Raw genomic sequence first — 19,811 nt, forward strand, 5'->3', positions numbered from 1 at the left:
AGAATTAAACATGTTTACAGCCTGGTACAAAAAAAAATGGTTTTGGGTTCTAAAGCTAAGTTTCCCCCTTTATGACAACTGTTTTCTGAAATTGTATATCTGTTTGAATTATATAAAGGCTTAAAGTTATGCATAATTAAGGGTGTCTCGCTTCGAGTGACAGGTGGCTGCTGTCATAAGTGGTACTACAATAACATCAACCAGCAGAGCAGGTGAGTCTTTGTGTTGTGCGTCAATCTGCGCAGGAATGTCTGGCTCTGCGTATCTATCTGCATAGGTCAGGAGGACGATGGCCGTGTTAATAGTGATGTGTTTGTGTTTGCGTGTGAACATGGCAACTATAGAGGGGAATAAGGTCTATTGTCTGGCCAGTGGCATGAAACACCAGATTAGACTATTCGAGGGAATGCACTGTGCAAGGAGATCGTAAAGACAAAGCACAGAGTGCAGCATTTACGCTGTCTCTCACTGGTCTGAGCTGTATCTGCTGCACCTGGGTTGGCCACAGAGACCTCAGCTCTGTACTGATACAGGGTCTCCCTAAAGAAACTGGTTAGCAGGGGCAGTAAGTGCTGCTTTTCCCAGCTTGTAAAAAATCAGTTTTTTCCTTTTCCAGGCACTGTGATGTTATTACTGCGAAGCGATCGTTTGATGTGATCGATCAATCACCTGCTGAGCTGCGTGAGACAGATCCTGACACATCTCATCTCCTTATCCACGTAGTTATGAGATGCCTCGTTCATTAAATGAGATGTAGCCTCACTCCTAAGCATAATATTAGATTTCAGAAAAATGTAATTTGACGCGTTGCGCCAGGCAGGGCACCTCTAATGGAAAAGTGTTGCGTGTACAACCCCATCACATTTCCCACTAGCCACTAGAGCCAGTCCCACAATGAGCTTTCCTTAGGATGTGCCATTTCTGTGTCTGTAGCTAGTGAGGAGGAGAGAGGGGGGGGCAAGGTGGAGAGTGGGGGTGTGGCCTTGACCAACTGCCACTTTGCTCGTTTGAAAGCCATGATGTCTCTCTCTCATGGTTAGGCCAAATTCTCTGGGCGGGCAAAGCAGAGAAAGGGGAGGTAACCTTGCTCCTTATGACCTCATAAGGAGAAGATTCCAGATCGGCCCATCTGAGCTTTCATTTTCTCAAAGGCAGAGCAGGATACCCAGGGCTCGGTTTACACCTATCACCATTTCTAGCCACTGGGGGACCATAGGTAGGCTGGGGGAACAGATATTAATGTTAAAAAACCTCATAAAGTGAAATTTTCATGCCATGGGACCTTTAAAGAAGAGTGCAACACTCAAAGTAGCGCTACTGTGACGGTGTGCGTCATCATTCTTGTTATTTAAAAAAAACGGATGAAGCGGATACAAAATGGTACATTCTGTGATTGTGTGTAGACAGTCAGTCTCTGCAGATCTACACAAAGAAAGGTGTTATGGGTAACCATAGGTCACCCCTTTAGAAACTCAACAACGCATTATGCCACTCTGCATGTCAAACAAGCTGATCCGACTTGATGTTGGGAGGTGGGTTTGAGACGGAACTGAACTGGACACGTTAACATTACACTCACTGTGTCGGAGCAAAGCATGATGTAAGATCATGTGCATGCATGTGTAATAGAAACACATGCCTAAAATGTAACACTGGAATCATCCCTCCTTCTACTGGCGATATCAATGTCTTTGTATTATCATATTGTCTCTCTTGTATGTCATGGAAAATCTATATTAAAAGTCAAAATCATTAAAAACACTTACAATCGATATAGCCAGGAAAATTTCTCCATATGACACATTCACATTATGTGCACACAAAGAAGCATGTTCTGGCCTTTAGATGTGTCACACATGCACCAATAAAGTAATTTGGTCTCTAACCCCTAAACGTAACCCCTTCAAGACATATATATATTTTTAGGACTGTCAGCATTAACGCGTTAATCGCCACGCGATTAAGGGCTGAGCATAACGCGTTAATTTCTTTTAATCGCATGCCGCCATTTATTAATTTATTTTCACTTCACTAGGCTTCACGTCGTGCCTAACAGGTTACTATTTTGACCCTTTGCCGCCCCTTTACTTATCATCAAGCTGTCACACTTCCTCGTAACACATCCTCCTGCTGCATGCTGCTGGCATGATGGAGAAATGCAGCAGCAACACAATTCTGAATGGCGCTTTTTATTTTCCAAAACTCCCGGACGGCTTGTAGACAAGTCGAAAGTCATATGCAAATTGTGTAAATCCGAATTAAATTATCACCAAAACACGTCAAGCTTGAGCTACCACCTACGAGCTTAGCATAGTAAAGTTAACGTGACTCAGGTTGATGCTAGTGGGCTCAGACAAAGCACTGTTTTGGAGAGTGCTACTCACCGACCTGTTATTGAAACCAAAGTGCAAACGCTGTCTCATCAACAGGTGATCACTGGACGTCAGTGAGTAATCAAAATTATTTAGAAGTTACTGCACGCTATATATTGTCTCTGGCAAGTACGTGCCGACCTAAACGGTAGTAAGGAGACCGAATAAGAACGAAAATGTCGGTGCCTCATTTCGGTGCCTGACTTTACACTACACCTGACAGCAGCATGTAACGTTAGCCTACCTTTTGCTAGCAGCTGGATTAAAGAGGGTTAAAATGCTGACAGCTAACGTTAAACAGTGTAAAGTGTGACTGTATTTCACTGTAGAGGATTCCAACAGCGGGACGTAACAGTCTGCACTGCAGCGCAGCGGCTGACGTTGTCGGAATTAAACAACACAGACGGCGCGTTCACTTAAAATAGGTAGCCTCGTGGTGCATTCAAAGTAATTGTAAAATACCCTTTTCCCATCTGGTTGTTGTTTTTGTCGTTCAACAGCAATTTACTGGTGGGTTAGTTATTGTTATAGTTATTACATTATTATTAAATATTTAATTTTGACCATGGCCTTAACAACAAACAAGTTCCTGACTGTTGTTTAGTACCCTTCTTTTTCTTTTGTTTACAGTAAATAAATAATAAACAAATACAAATCTTAAAGTCAAGTAACTTTCTTTGCATTCATTTGATTCCCAATCAAGATTCCCTGGTAAAAATTGCTTTCCATTGTTAATATGTACTTAAAAACAGTTCTGCAATGCAAAATAATAGAATTTTAATCATGTGATAAAACATGCGATTAATCGCGATTAACTATAGAAATTCAGCGATTAATTGCGATTAAAAAAATTAATCGTTTGACAGCCCTAATATTTTTGTTAGAAACAGTAAACAGTTGTTCCCAGAATGTTCTAGAAAGTGTCAGCCTCTCGACACAGAACAGGATAAGCCAGATTCCTGCACACAAAACAAGCAAGTTAATCTTTGAAAGTCCTCGAAACAAAGTGAGTAGCATTGTAAGCGAAACGATTTCATCTCTTTGGGCAGATTCATTTCAGTACTTTAAAGAAAATACGATTTTACGATCCAAAGTTGTCACTGAGCTGTTCTTTGCATTCAGCTGTTGTAATACAGCAACAAATTAGACATTTGTGAAGTGTTGTTTTTACGGCAGAAATATCTAAGATTCCATGTGCAGCCAGAAATGTCTGCTAGATCAATCTTCAGCAGAGCTCTTGAGTGAAAAGCTCAAGGATATTTGCCCTTTAGGGAATATTTTGTGCAAATACCTGCAGGATTAGCACATGCTCTGTGAGCTCTGACGCAAAGACAGGGTATAACAATGTGGGGTAACTATGCACCTGGCCTAGACCATGTGGCTGAGCCCTGTGTGATCACACCTGGGAGACAGGCTCAGGTGAGTTTGTCAATCACAGTCGAGGTAGCCCTGCGGCAGGCTGCCAGTTCTAATTTACTGCCCTGTTTGGGTTTAAACCTGAGCTCCTGTTCTGACATCCACCCTATATAAACATGCAGCCACATATTTTACACACACACATGTGTGTGTGTGTGTGTGTGTGTGTGTGAGTGACTGTGCCCACAGACACACAAACACACGCACAGATTATCTTAAGATTTTTATACAGAACGACTCGAGCACAGATCTGATAAGGCTTATCTGATCCGAGAGCATAGCTCATTTAATCAAGTGTAAGAAAGTCTCACGCACCTGTGTGCTACACAGAGAATGTGTATGTGTATTTTTTTTTATATACAGACAGCAACATATTTATCTGTTTTACAAATGACGTCGGAAGTCGGTATTTGTGCCCTTTCAACAGCACATTACTTCACCTGGGTTTTCGTCCTACACTGGGTTCCAGCAACATGATTGTCTCTGCAAAATAAATTAACACAAACAGTAACAGATTACATGGCAACATTAGTCAATAAGAAAATATTAAGTTAAGCTGTTTTATAGTGAGAAAGGATGATAAGATAATGATGGCATGCAGTGAGGTCTCAGTCCATGCTGCACCAGTTCTAAATCTCTTGTGTTTATTTCCTTGATCAGACTGCAGATATCAACTGTTTTACGTGTTAGTGTCTTTTTTGTAAGCACTCCATGGTATGCAGTAGATTGTGATTTTAGACTCTTAGTGACTAGTGTCGCATTACAGAGATTAGTTACAAAGGTAAGTGACACATTGTGCAATTCTTTTGCAAAAACTAAGGTATATGTTGTAAACAATTTACCATTTAAAACAAAATTTGATTTGACACTTTTTGTACCACTGAAATTAGAGGACAAAACAAAGTAAATATAATTCACTAAGCAGCCAATACTGAGTAAATTCTAAAATAGTCATTGATTATTTTAAGTAGAACAAATTAAGACATTTATCAAAACATGGCGGACCAAGCAGCTGCTTTTAAGCTGTTCAAGCAGAAAACCTCTAGAAGAAACCGTTACAAGGACATTTCCCTTTTTAGAGACGGTGCAGTTGGATATATCTGATTGTCATTTCAAAGATGTAAGCTGACGCAAACCTTCTAAAGTTCACTCGAGTTGACTCGAAGTGAAGATGCGCCTGCACAAATAAATAATACATTTTTATAAATCATAAATAAAAATGTTTCCTCCATTTTAGTGGGAAATGTGTGCTTACCAAGAATGTTTGACTCCACTTCATGAACACCGACACATGAGGAAAAAGGAAGTAACTGGAGGAAAAGAACTAACTAGGAATTCTTATGAGCGTTCCTGGTACGTTTTGAGATCAGACACATGGTGCCTACAATGCTAGCAAGCCAACAGCTAACAGCTAACAGTTCACAAATTAACAATTTGTGCTCCTGAATTGCTTGTTTTTGGACCATCTTTCACACCTGATACTTACTGGCCACCATAGATACTGAGTAAAACTAACAGCAGCTTAACTCCATAGAGCAGTCTAACATATCTTTGTGACAGTACAGTATTTCCATGTTTGTCAGTTTAACAGAAGACCCATGATAAAATGAAAAATTGTCCATGTAGATTGATTTATATATGTCATGGGGTTGCCAGTTTAAACCCTGCACACTGCACCAATGGGCTCTGTGGGTACATCTTTATGTTTCTATCATTTTTACGAGGATGCACAGACAGGATTAGAAATTATTATTAAGGTTAGATATGAATGCATGAGTATGGTACTTAGTCATTCTATAAATCTGTACCACTTGATCACCTAAAAAGCAGTAGCACTCTTGTTTCAGACGTTAGGCCTAGTTCAAAACTGAAAAGGAGCAGAATCTTCACTTGATGTTTTTGTCATGCAAAACTTCATTTGAAGATCAAAAGAACACAAATCTAGTTTTCTCTTTTCTTTGAGGTGTTAAGAGTTTGATGTACTCTTAAAAGACACGTGATGTAAAAAAAAACCTAAAAAAACTTCTTTAAAGCTTAGTGACACTATCTGATTGTTTTGCGCACTGTGTTGTCATGCTATGCTACGCAGTGTGCTGTAGCTGCTTGGCTTAGTCAGATCAGATCTACGGCCCCGCCTTTGTGACATCACGCACCTCGCTGAGCGTGCCAACGCTGAGCTGACAGAAAATGCCCGCATACGCTGGCACGTTATTGTCGCAACAGAGCGGTGATGAGGGGACTGATAGGCAGCAGCCAGTCGATGGTGGAGCTGCTCCACTGAGAGTGCAGAGGAGGTGAGAAGGAGAAACGTGATAAGGTTGTTGTTACATCTCTGTTTCTGATTGCTGGTAAAGCACATGGTTCCAAGGAAAACATAATAAAAAAAAATAAAAAAAGTACTATGTAGTGAAATGTTATTTGTGCAGTTTAACTCATCCTAAGTATATCAGGAGTGGACAGCAAATAGCATCTGGGGAGCAACTTGGGGTTCAGTGTCTTGCTCAGGGGCACTTTGACATGCGGCTGGAGGAGCGTGGGATTGGACCGCCGACCTTGTGGTTATGGGGTGACCACTCTACCACCGAGCCACAAGCCACAGTACCATTTCACAAATCTTCTTGTGAAATGAAATGTGCAACTTGGTATCACATTCAGCAATCTTTGATCAAAGGGAGACATATTGTAAACAGGATAACACTACTAATACATTTGAAAACAAGGGGACACATTTCTATTTGCATTGGCAATGGTTTTTGGCAGTGGACATTAATTATGCTCTGCAGAATCATCAAACATTTAAAGCAGTTCCCAGGGTAAATGACTTTTGGAGTTCTCCGTAACACCCTTACAAAGCTTTCTCTGTGCTTTCCTAATATGTACGTGAGCATAACAGATCATGCATGGATGTAAACGTTTATATATTCTAATTTTCTCATTTTGGCTTTTACCTGAATTACATAGGAAGTTAGTGTACTGTACTTTGTTTACTGTAAAAACAACCCTATTGACGAATGTTGATATTGGATGATTCTGCAATCCAAAGATTACATTTAAAGACAAATTTTTTTAAATTACCCACACAATATAGATGCATGGCTACTACTAAGATTAGGGAAAGCCCATGGCTATGACAAACAAACTATTGTTTAACTAAGGGCATGTTGAGAAAAAGCTTAGTTATCTATATATTATCTTGGTTGTCTTGACTAAACAGCACAAAACATGCAAACAAGTAGATGTTACAGTCTGTTGCCACTGTCTGCTGAGTAAATGTCAACAGATGTCAACCCCAAAGCTATTTTTGTCTGTCTCTGACATGACATGTCAAACTAAATATACAGGCACACTACCTAGATTTATTTCCACGTGTTCAAATGAAATGAGTACACAATCAAATTACAATAATACTATTGCATTTACATAATGTTGTATTATATTTAAATTCTATTGTAAAAGTATTTTAGCAGTTTAGTTGTGGCGTCTCTGTAGAGAGAGCTTTGATTTAGAATAAAATAAGGCAACAAGTATTGAATATATTGCCTTGCAATTTGTTACAGACATTCATGGTCCCCTGAGAATGAACCCCGATGAATTTGGTGATCCTCTGTCTTTTCCTCTAGTGCATCTATGAGGTTGACATTATGTAGTTTTGATTGAAATATCTTGGCAACTATCAGATGGATTGCCCTGGTATCTGTTATATCATATTCAAGGTCCCTGCGGTGATCCTCCAACTTTTCCTCAAGTACTTTCAAAACTAATGACATTCCAATTCAGCCTCAGCTGTACTTTGTTTTTAGTCCAGGCTAACCCTAACCTAAATAAATGGTAAATGGTAAATTGCCCCTTGGGGGACACAAAGTATTTAGACTTGAGAACAGCAACAGTACAAGAAATAGTAAGTTTACCTTGTGCCTAGACTTGCACTGCACTTTGCACAATTTGTTTTATATATAATATGTCACAGAATGCGAATTGGTGTTGTTGTATATATGGACCGGCCACTGATGTCAATCTGTGTATGTCTTTCTAACATAATATATTAACATATATTTTGTCAAATTCTTTTTTTTTTGTCTACGGTATGTGTACTTCTGATTTCATGTTCGCTTGCTACGAATTGCATTAAAGTATTTTGATTTGAAAATATCACTTTCTAAACATCCACATGATAGCGTTGTACTAACACAGAGCTGCTAACATGGCTGTAGAGACTCTTATTTCTTGTTTAAATGTGTATACACATTTAAACAAGAAATAAGTACACATACTTTGAAGTTTGGTTGTGTAATTTACTGTCAACATGGCCTGAGGCATTTAGAGGAATTCTGAGAGGAGAAAAGGTATCCTCAGTGCCACACCTCGCATGCCAACACAACACTAGCGCTATAAATACACTCGTGATTGTTTTTGAGGGCCAGAACTCAGCCAAAGTTTCCATAGAAATATGAAGCCGCATGCACGCACGCACGCACACGCTTGACAGGTCTACGTCAGATACTCGGAGGTTGTTTGGCTCTTACCTCTGTGGGTCTCAGTACAGGTGCTAAGCAGGAGAATAGCAGGAGGGAGTGGAGGAGGGGGGCTTTAGGTTAAAACCATAATTATAGACTTGTGTTATTTTTAGAGCTGCAGTCATAAAGCTAGCATGTAGAACAAAAAACAACAGAAACTTTTGCAGCACTTAAGCCACAGACAAACATGTCCTCACCTTCTATCCAAATCCATAAGAGTAATGTCAGACCTGATTCATCAGCACGGCATTACAGGCTAAGCCGAAATACCAAACCAAATAAAAGCCAGGAAATAAAAAAAGAGGTTTGTTTGTGACCGTGGAGGGAACCCCCTGTATCTGGTGATCCCTGTGCTATTGATATCTGTCAAAACAACATTTCAGAAGAACCAGTTTTTTTAATAGCACGCACGCACACACGCACGCACATACAGACACACACACACACACACACACAAGCCTAACCTCAACTGCTCAACACACACGCGATGCTCTCAACAATGACTCACAGCTATTACCTGAAACTATTAAGCATTGTGAAACACTATCTGGGTCCCCCTTAAGAGTCACATATTGTCAGTCACTGTTTCCTCATATTTCGTGTTAATCCTTTCTTCAGACAAACACGGGTGAGCAGCTAATAGCACAACTATGTTTGGACATGCTGAGTTGAATGACCATGCTGCATGGGAGAGGTGATCTGTCACGCACACTCTACATAAACAACTGGTAAGCACACCAACCGCACTCCCCACACCACACACACACAATAACCTGGGTCAATATGATAAGATACAAGATAGGGGCTGCATTACACCAGGGGAGAGCCCCAGGTCAATGTCATTCACGAAACATGCTCAACCCGCGATAAGAGAGGCCACAAAAACACGCTAGTTATGTAAAATGCTATCTAAACATTCCATAAAGCAGACAGGTGTCTGGTATTGTTGCTGTGATCTCTCACCTGTTTTGAAGATGAGAAATACACCCTTGACGTGACGTGAATTGACGTGTGTGTGTGTGTGTGTAGGTGTGAGGAATTTATTTTTCCATCTAGAAAATGTTGAGCCGTTATGGTGTGGCCCTGCGCTCAGAGGCCTGCATCTGTCTGGACCAGCAAACAAAATAAACTATAAAGTATAAACAAGCACAGGACCAGAGTCCTGGATTATGCTGAGTTTGACACTTGAGACCAAAAAGTTTAGACCTATGATCTTCCTTTTGCCTTTCCCATTTGCGATTACAATCATACAATTGTATTTGGGTGTGGATCAAACTGGAGATGCCTGTGATTTGGGTTGTTTTTGGCATTGACACTCCTATTTTTACAAGTCAGGACAAGTCCATTTATTTATAGAGCATGTTTAAAGAAAAGTAAAAACCAAAAACTAAGTCGTGAGAGGATTAAAAATGTAGGTAATGAGGCATTCTGCTGAGGAAACTCATTGGATATTAAAGACAGAATATGAGTTACAAAACTCACAATGACATTAGTGGAGAAACACAGAGTTGTTATAAGGTGGAGACAACTCAATGTTTGAGATAAAAGCATGCACTATGATTTCCAAATCCCCCAATAAGAGGAATTGTTTTTCCAACAGACCTAGGATAGATACAAAAAATCTACAAGTGCAAACAGTAGTCGTGTTTCCATCAATGTATTTATTCGCGTTAGAAAATGTTGATGGAAATGGCAGAATTCAAAAAAATGTCATCAAATTTGCAAAAATGTTTTTACGCTCGCTTGAGGTGGTTTTTGCCTTTTTCTAAAAAGAGTTAATGCGCAAAAGGAGAGATGGAAACAGCTTTGCCGAATAAGTTGTGACGTAGCGAACATGTAACTCACATGACTATAGTCCCGGTATCCATCGGATGGGGAAAGGATCGGGATATGGGTCCCATCCAGTGCGCTGTACACTTGTAGCACAAGGTGCGTAGTGGAGTTGCGGTGCGCTATAGCCTGTGCCTCAGCCACGTCGGGTAAACTGACGAATTGGTTCAACAGCTTCAATCGTATGGTCCTGCACACCGCTGTGTCTCTGCCCCAACCCTGTATTCTGCACAGGTGGCCAACTTGTACAATGCTACCTCTCTCTATTTAGCCTAAGAACTTAGCTTCTAAACTCTTTGATTTAGCAGGCCGGTTTGCAATCTACAACCATGCGTAACGTCAACTTGTGACCAAACTCTGCCTTGCGTAGTCTAGTTTATTCGCTCTAAACCAGTTGATGGAAACGCTTCTAATTTGCATTTTCTTTTTTGTTCTTTTTTGCGACATTTTAAAAGTTTGCTTGACAATTAGATGGAAACATGGCTAGTGTTGATTTGTTTGCTGAATCTATAGCCAGAATAATAAATCACTAGTGCAGCTTGCAGCTTTACTAAGTAGGGTTGAACAAAGTAGGGTTGAACAATGAAAAATATTAAATTGCAATTTTTCTGACCAAAATTGCAAATAGGATTTAAAGTGCATAGGTTTTTACTCATAGCATAATCACAAATGTTACTAGTTTCAACATGATTTAAATCGGATAAAAAGATGCAGTTGGTCGTTGTTGATGTCATCCCAGGATTCAGACAGTCAAGTAAACTTGTTTTCTGTAGAAACCAATTCAGCTGAAAAGTATTAAGCTATATCACACTGGCAGTATACTTACCATTACTCAATAATAACTAATGATAACAAAAACATATAATCACATTTAGTTGCACTGACAGAGACACTTTAGAGATAATGCTGTTTTTGTTACTAAAAGGAGCACTCTCCCATACAGACTTATCTTTGACTAACGTTAAATTCTAACATCGTTTTAGTTGAATTGATATTAATAGTTTCACTTGTTAATGAAAACCTAGATTTAAAAAACAAAAATTTGCAGAGGAGATGAGGATAGTTTTTGAATAGTTTATGCAGTAAAATAGCCCCTAACATGAGGGCAAGGCCTATGTAGCCTGAGAGGAGAAAGGGGAAAAACGGTCTTACTGCTGGACACTAAGACAACAATGTTCATGCAAACTGGACATGTAAAGGAGTCAATATAAAGAACCTATAAGCACAAACATATATATATATATATATATATATATATATATATACATATATATATATATATATACTGTATATCTCTGTTTATTTTTCAGAACAGATTCTCTATACCATCTATTTCAGTTCATGTGCCACATACCCCTAATTGGATCTCAAGTGGGGCCAGACCAGTAAACCACTCCAACCAAATTTGCAGATCTCTAAGCTCAATTTTGGGTGCTTCAATCTTTTTTATTTCCTTTGTGTGACAAGAATTACTTGGTGCCAGACAGTTGTAAACCTGAGTCAGATCCTCATTGCATCAGCAGCACTTCAGACCTTTGCTAAGAGACAGAAGGAGCTCCTGAAATAAGAAGATCCAGGTTTGTGATTGCAGCAGCAGGCCTCTCAACCAGCGCTCCATTCGCTCTCTCACACATGGACCACCTGGGTGATCTGTTTATGGAAGCCATCCCAGCTTCTGGCCCCGAGCACATTCGAGCTATTCATGCCTCTTTTGTTTAAAGAAAGTCAATTTATAAAGTCTCCTGCGCAAGCAGTATGCAGATTAGAAACAGAGTGACTTGTCCAATCAGTCCAATGCTTTCAATCTGGACATAAGGCAGCTCAGTCCTATAACATAATCACCAGGACATTAAAGTCTTATTTCACTGTTTTGGATTAACATTATTCCTTTGGTGGATTACATATAAGAGGCATCTCCTAAATCTCTAGAAATCTCATAAAACCTTTCCATGCTCCCAGAGGAACATCATGTAAACTGATGTAAAAAAAAAACCTGAAGGAGCAGGTATTACGTGTGTGCGTTTCGTGCGAGGCCAAAGTGTTTCCACAGGTTAATTTGTAGGGAGCAGCTCCCGCTGTTATCACGCACTGCACAGCACAGCACTTTGTTTTGCCCCTGCCGTGAAAAGTGTTTTCCAGCTAACCCAAACACAGTCTATAGTAACAGTGATATTATCTACCTGAGCACGCGGGGCCCACCTGCGGGGCTCTGACACAGCGAGGGAGATGTTTTACCTCGTCTGCACGAATGGGCCAGGAGCAGAGGAGGGAGGCAAGGGGGCGTGTGGGAGCAAACACACGAAGAGAGGGGCGGGGGGCGTGACGGTGACTTTTTACAAGCTAACACGCATGATGCTGTTTGGGCAGGTTGAGCCTGCAGACTCACTGACTTTTCATCAGCTAGTTTTTCTTCGCCTTAACGGCCACACTGTAATTAATCAGATGTCTGGGTTGGATAGGCACGCAAGGGCTGGGTTCAAGACCTTTTGTTTGGATAGATGCCTGGTCAGGTGTGTAGCTGTATAAATAGTTACCGCCTGTTTTCTCACAACGCCTTTCAGAGAAAGTTCAATTAGAGTGGTGTGGCAGCAACACATCTCCTGACATGAACGAGCCAAACGGAGCCGTAATTATGGTTTTCTTCTTTTTTAGTATAATTGGAGATTATTGGTTTGAGTGTAGCAGAGGTGTACACCATTCACTGACACATGATTGTATTTATACGTCTTCTAATGTAACAGAAATGCTCTCATCAGCACTGGAACCAACAGTTTCTCCCAGTGAGACACACTATGTGGCCCAGCTGAGGGTCATTTGACTGAAATGCTTTGGAATACAATCACACTGCTGCATTCTAATCCCATATTTACCACGTTATCATACCGCTTACCCATGACCGCCCATTCCAGTCATCAAGCAGGTGCTGCAGTTTCTCCCTCTAAAGTTGTTTTCCTCCCCTCCATCCACCTGGCTGTCCCAATGGCCAAACCTGTTTCTCCGGCATGCAGGGGGAGTTTAATTGTAAGGAACGAACATTCAAAGGCCAGATCTATTTCCAAATGAAACAGGAGACTTGGGGATTGTGCCAAAAATCACACCAAAAACGTATGCTCAAACAGCTAAACATTGTCAGCTGACACATGGGTGGCATTCATCCTAACTGATGATAAGGTTTTATTGGATGGATAAGCCTGCCGTTATCTTTCTATTTAAATCAACAAATCCCCTGAAGAACCCATATTTAAGTAATAATTTGCTTATTGTCTGTTAATCCACTACCGGATATAGCTATTCCTTCATACCATAGAACTCCCTTGTTAGCCAAAATCAAACACATACATAAAATAACTATTTTTTGTAATGGGTGACAATAGATTTTGGGCACTCTGGGTTTCTGGAAGTACAATAAAAGTCCCATTATTTTTTTCCATAGACAATGTTATGTGACTCACAGTTGAAGCACTTCTCTGGCTTGGATCAGCATGAAACTCTCCCGGTTAAATCATCAGTACAAACGAAGGAAAAAGCCTGTGTAAAAAATAAAAAGATCAAGACAGAAGTTAAATGTGAGTCCCAAGATGTGTTTTGGCAAAAACAACATACAATAATACATATTATGCGACACTGTCATACATGTTCTACTGTGTCTAACATTTTATATTATCTTATATGGGGGCTGGGGTTTGCTGTGCAGCCATGCAGCTGCTGTTTGCTCTGGTGGATCAATGCAGGAGCGGAGGCAGGACACGTAATGACCCCACAGCCAGCTGGAGGAGATTAGGCCTCCCCCCCACCCCCAATCAAACTTCCGATCCTTAATGATAATAATTTACGAATTATCACCGGATCAATATCTAATAGCACTTACTACAAACAGCAGCATCTGCCCAGGAGCCCAGGTTTCTAATTACCGCTGCAGTGAGCCATGTAAAGTCTACAGAGATCAAAAACAAATCTGATATTTGAGTTGGGGGAAAAAAGGGTGAGTCAAGAGTTTCTCTACTTTGGGCTCAGGACCCACCAAGGGTCAGACAGACAGAGACGTGGTAGATTTCTAGATTGGCATACTGGTATTTCTTGTAATATGTTTGTAGTTATGATTTGGTTTGAAATCTATAATTTCTTTAGCTGCCTCTCTGCACGTAGAAGTAAAATGCTGACAGTTTGATGTCATGAAACAAAAATGGGGTTGTAGAAAAGAAACGTTTGAGAAAATTGGAGGTACACATTCAGTATAAGTGAAGTATAAGCAGACAAAGCCCCACTGATCCAGTGACTGCAATGTTGAAATGACTGATGTGCTTTCTCTTGCTCATTTTCTCTTTGTGTGCTTCCTACAAGCCAAGATAGCCACTAAACTACACTAAGTGGCAACCTGATTAAGTGCTAATCAAAGCCTTCAAATCTGGGTCTTGAAAAAAATGTAGTTCAATCCAATCACTCCAGTGATTTAGTATTACACTTCCATAAAGTTAGTTGACTTGCAAGAGAAAAAAATCAAAGCATTATAGGCCGAACTATTCAAATTTTTTAGTCTTAAGTATAGGTCAAACCCCCCCCCCCCAACATCGGATGCCACATTCCCCATACTGCAAATCAAAAACCTACTTCATTAGACCCTGATATGTAAATGATAAGGTCTTTCTAAATCCAAGCCCCCAGTTTGAAACACAAGCTTTGTGTAAAAATCTGAAGTGTCCAAGCTTTGGTGAAGTCATTTTTCAGACATATCCATCCAGAAGACATTATAATACTCTCTGTGATGTGTAAACTGAATTTAATATGTGGAGTGCCCCTTTAAAATGCTTTACTAATGAAATATCTCAAGATAAGTAAAATATTCGCTTTAATCCACCATCTGTCTTTTCTTTTCTAAATGTTAGAAAACCTTTAACCCGTAATTTATTGGCCCTAATGGCAAAAATGTGAAACATTGCTTCATGCTACATTCATAGTCATGTACTATATAATGTGCTGAATGACCAGCAAAAGGTTAAGTATATAAGCTAAAAAGTCCACAATGTAGGCCTGTGATAGTCCTTTTTAAAATGGTAAATTGTGGTAATACATACTGGTGAGAAAAGGGGGATCTAAATATAACCCAAGGACTGATGTTGTCAATCAGCTAGGTGTTTGTTGGGGTTGTCTGTGGTTATGACTCCTTGGTAACTGCTAAAAATCACTGCTATGTTTGCAGTTAAAGCCCTTGAGCTAGATGTTCCACCTCTCAATCAAAGAAATAAGAGGGGCGGTTGAGGTTCAGACTGTGCAGAAATAGCGCTACGGAGCCCCGCGGTAGGTTGAGAGGCAGGCGAAGCATCTCGTGCAAACCACTATGCGTGAGTAGAGTGTTTGGATCCTATTTCAAGTTTAGACAGAAAAGGGCTGAACGGCTGCCAGGTAAACAGTGCAGCGCAGGTACTGATTTGGCCCTGTGTTTATGCTTACACAAAAACAGCCTACAGCACTGCTGAATGGAGGTAGGTCCTATCAGCTGCAGCGATAAAGCGAGGTGTCTATGGCTAAGATCAATCATTGCTTCTTTTTCTTCTTTATCCACACACCTCACCCTCCCACCCCCTACCCTCCCTCCACGCCTCCCAGCTCGGCATGCGAGGGGACTCTAGCGTGTGAAGAGCTGAATTGGATGATAGCGGCAGATAGGGCAGGTATTGAGCCTGTGTTGCCCGCATGGCAGAGGTTCATTGACAGACACGCACTAACAGTAACATTTTACAGGTAGGATTAAGGGGTGCACTCAGGTCTGCTTTTACCATGACCGTGTTTTGTTTTGGGTTTCTGTAGACTGCAGACCACCATTTGATCTCAGGTTTTTGGAGAATCTGTTCAAAGGCCCCAGAAGTGTTCAGGTGATGGTGTAGACTTTGGGCTGTGCAATGTCAAGGATAACAGTAGGCATATATGCACACTCACATATACTGTTGATGCAGAGTTAGGAAAATGTTTAGAAGAAATGGTGTGACCATCCAAGAGGCACCTCTTCCGTTCTTAGGATTTTCACGTTGTCGTTGTAGCCCAGTGTGGCAAACCCCAATTGTTGGGTTTGTGGTCAATTCGAGATGAGGTAACTTTGTCTGACCAAATGACACTGGAGGTCTAGGGGGTCATTTGAAGACCAAAGGGGTACATGTACAGTATATATTAAATGGGCACTTAGGGACCAGATGGCCACTTGGTTAAAAAGGGTGGCATTTTAGCAAACCAAATTGGCCTTTAAGCTGAGCAAAGGTGTGGTTTAACCAGAAGCTAGTCTGGATCAACAGAAGTACATTTCCAGGATAACGCCTGACATCGGGGATTGCTGTGGACAAAGTACACAAGGCGATACACTGGGGGTGCAAATGTTCCACCAAAACAAGTTCCTTCCTTAACTTAGCGCCGACAAAGACGGTTGTGATTGGTTTAAAGAAATGCAAACAACCCAAAGCATTTGTTTCTCCTATCCTAGAACGTATCAGTGGTGTAGCCAAACCTTACTCCACAGCACTGTGGCGATCTGGCAATGCGAGACCAAACCAGAAGCAAACTTTGGGTCAAAATGGTCACTTAGGGACCAGAGAAGCTCTTTTGCTGACCAGACGAGCGCAAACAGAGCTGCACTTAAGCTAACCAGATGTGCCAATGGGCTGACCATTGGGGAAATAGCACCAACAACAGCTGCTGTGGGCTGACCAGAGGGACCAGAGCTCCACTTGAGGTAAGCAGAGCGGCACGTTGACTGATCAGAGGGATTCTTGGGTTTACCTCAGGGCCCTTTTTGGCTGATCATTGGGGAAACTTGCACCCAACCAGTGCTGCCCTTGGGGACTTAAGATGCATTTGAAAACAAGACTTTGCACATGTAAGAGGACCCACATGCCCCACTGATGTGACATCAGAGCAAATGTTAAGCATGGAAGTTTCCAGTTAGTGGAGATACGTCCTGGTATATTATATATTTTTTTTTAAGACCCTCTTTGCATGCTACAGGTTAGAAGTGTAAATATATATTGCATGTATTAGGCAATAAGATACAGGGGGGACCCAGAACAGAATGACATCACTACCTTTGCATGTGATTGAGTTCCTGGCGGTGCCAGGCTGCCTTTCACCTGTGCTTCACCTGTACTTCACCTTTTTCCTTAATTACTTTAATTATACCCTTGTTGGCTCCGTTTATTTATATGTATCTATTATTTTTTTCTCTCTGTTGGTCTGGCAGGGTGTGAGCACCTCAGGTAAGAATGCAGGAGAACCCAAAATAGCAACATGGGGCTGCCAACTGACTGCAGGATATGCCGCTTCATTTTATCAGATTTCATTTATTAATCGCTGACACAGAAGCAGCAGAGATTTACACTTATTAAACCACACTGACTCTGTGAGTCACTGTATTTGTATGTGTGTGTGTGTGTGTGTGTGTGTGTGTGTGTGTGTGTGTGTGTGTGTGTGTGTGTGTGTGTGTGTGTGTGTGTGTGTGTGGTATCCAACAATACAAACTTGAATGCTACAGGCAGCATCGCTTGAGTGAATTCAATATGTAAAGTTCTTGCATTATGTATCAAAACAGCTTCGTGGGAACTTTTTGTTTGTCACTGTTAAGTGTTCAGGTGTTCCTCTGATTACATGGACTAGGCGCCCCCCCACCATTTATCTTCCAAAACACAAAGGTATGATTCTAGAGAAGCGCAACAAAGCAGGCAGCAAACGTTTAGAGGGCCGCATTGTTGGGTAATAACTGTAATCACCGTTCGAAGAATAAACTAGATGGAATGTATGAGTCTTACTCTTCTATTTGGCCGAAGCACATGCGCCATCTCACACACTTTCACACCCACACCTGAGCAGACGCACAGCTGCAAGCAAACATACACCCCCATACACAAACCCCTGTGCCGGTGCCTACAGTGCTGAGTGCAGGAATGAGTGGAATTGATGTGGAATGTCTGATCTTTTGGTTGGCTGTGAAGTAGACACATTGCCGTACCTAGCTGTGCGCCCAAACCAAGCATGTCGACTATCAGCGGCCTCTGTCAAAGACTAAATCTTCTGCAGGGAATCTTGGGAATCTCAGTTACGCAGCGCTTCTTGTTGCCGTTCCTCCCTGCCCTGCCAACCCACAGCCCGCACTTTGTTTATACAAAGCCATGGGCGCTGGACACCCTTCACTCACAGAAAAGAAAGAAAACAAAGATGAGATAAAGGTAAGAAGTCATCCACAGACATGCAGACAAGGGTTAGCGTGTGAGCGCAGACCGCCGCAGAGGTGGGGTTTTTTTCTTTTTTGGAGCTGGGAAGGATTCACCAGATGAATCTACATCACTGGAATTCCACTCATGTCAGCACTTAAAAGACATTTCTCCTCTTGCTCAAAGGAGACACTTTAAATCTCAATAGGTGAGCTAAAACAACAAGGGGCCCATTTTAGGAGAGACACTTAACAGGTTATATATACCTGAAGTGTTTCTTTAGAGCAGAGTTGACTCTTTTGACCTCAATTACCTTGCAATTAAAGTAATTGTACTACATTATATATATCATTTTCCATTAGAACCTAAAGGTAAAAGATGATCCTGACCTTCTCAAATTACGCAATGTTCTGAAATAAGCCCAAATATCCGGGGAGGAATGATAATACGATACTTTATTCATCCCTGTGGGGAAATTGTCTTCCCACTTCTGATTTCAAATTGCCATGTGGAAGATTAAAACTGAAAACAGGTGTGCTGCCTTTCACACCAAATCACTTCAGCGCAGGTGTGTGTAGCCATCTTGGCAGAGTACCTGAAATCAAATACAGCCTCATCACACTCCTGCAAAGAAGAAAATACACGCAGGCACACCTACCACCAACACCGCGGTGTAAAATTCTCTTTTTGCCTTGCCAGAGTGTTGCACAGTGGCGGTGGTAATGATAGCACACATGGCGCTGCTTTCCCCAGCTCTGGTTTTAGGCTCACAGCGGTCGCCCTCCTGAGTTTCAACAAAAACGTTTTTGGCTTCGGCTCTCCAGTTACTGCAGCAATGTCCCGGTGAGAGCGGGAAGCAGTTTCCAAAATCTAAATTTGATTAGAGGATGTCTGACGACCTTTGGTTTCTCTGACATCCTTTCTCCCATCACAACTACAGAGTTTCGGATATCAAAACTAAGTCCAGACTTCATGATGTACTTGTGTTCCTTAATATTTTAAGGCAAAGCACGTCCAAAACCTTCGATTTACTGAGAAATGTCATTTAAATTGCGTAGCAAAGCAGTAGCGTGATGTATTTGTACCGCCAACCAAAGTCTTCAAAAGGGCGGTAATCAGAATGAAGGGAGATAGTACAAAACATCAGACTTTGACACTGGAGACCAAAGTTCATGTTCTCTCTCCGACAGTTTCCAAGATAATATTTTCCTTGGATAAACTTGAGTTGCCTGAACTTTAAAAAAAAAAAAAAAAGCCATGCTCGAGTGTCTTTGTTCAACAATGGAAGCACTACATCAGGACCATAGCTTCCACTGAGGTCCTCAGTATTTTTGATTTGGAGGTCTGTACAGTTTGGCTGATTTGGGACTTTTAGGTCATCCATCCATTAAACACATCCTCATACCTAAACGACATTATAGATTGATTTCCAAAAATGACACATATGACTGGTTTCTTTACTGTTGCAATGGTGGCAGTTTAATCATGTG

The sequence above is a fragment of the Perca fluviatilis genome, chromosome 9 (assembly GCF_010015445.1).
Source record: "Perca fluviatilis chromosome 9, GENO_Pfluv_1.0, whole genome shotgun sequence".
NCBI classification, from domain to species: Eukaryota; Metazoa; Chordata; class Actinopteri; order Perciformes; family Percidae; genus Perca; species Perca fluviatilis.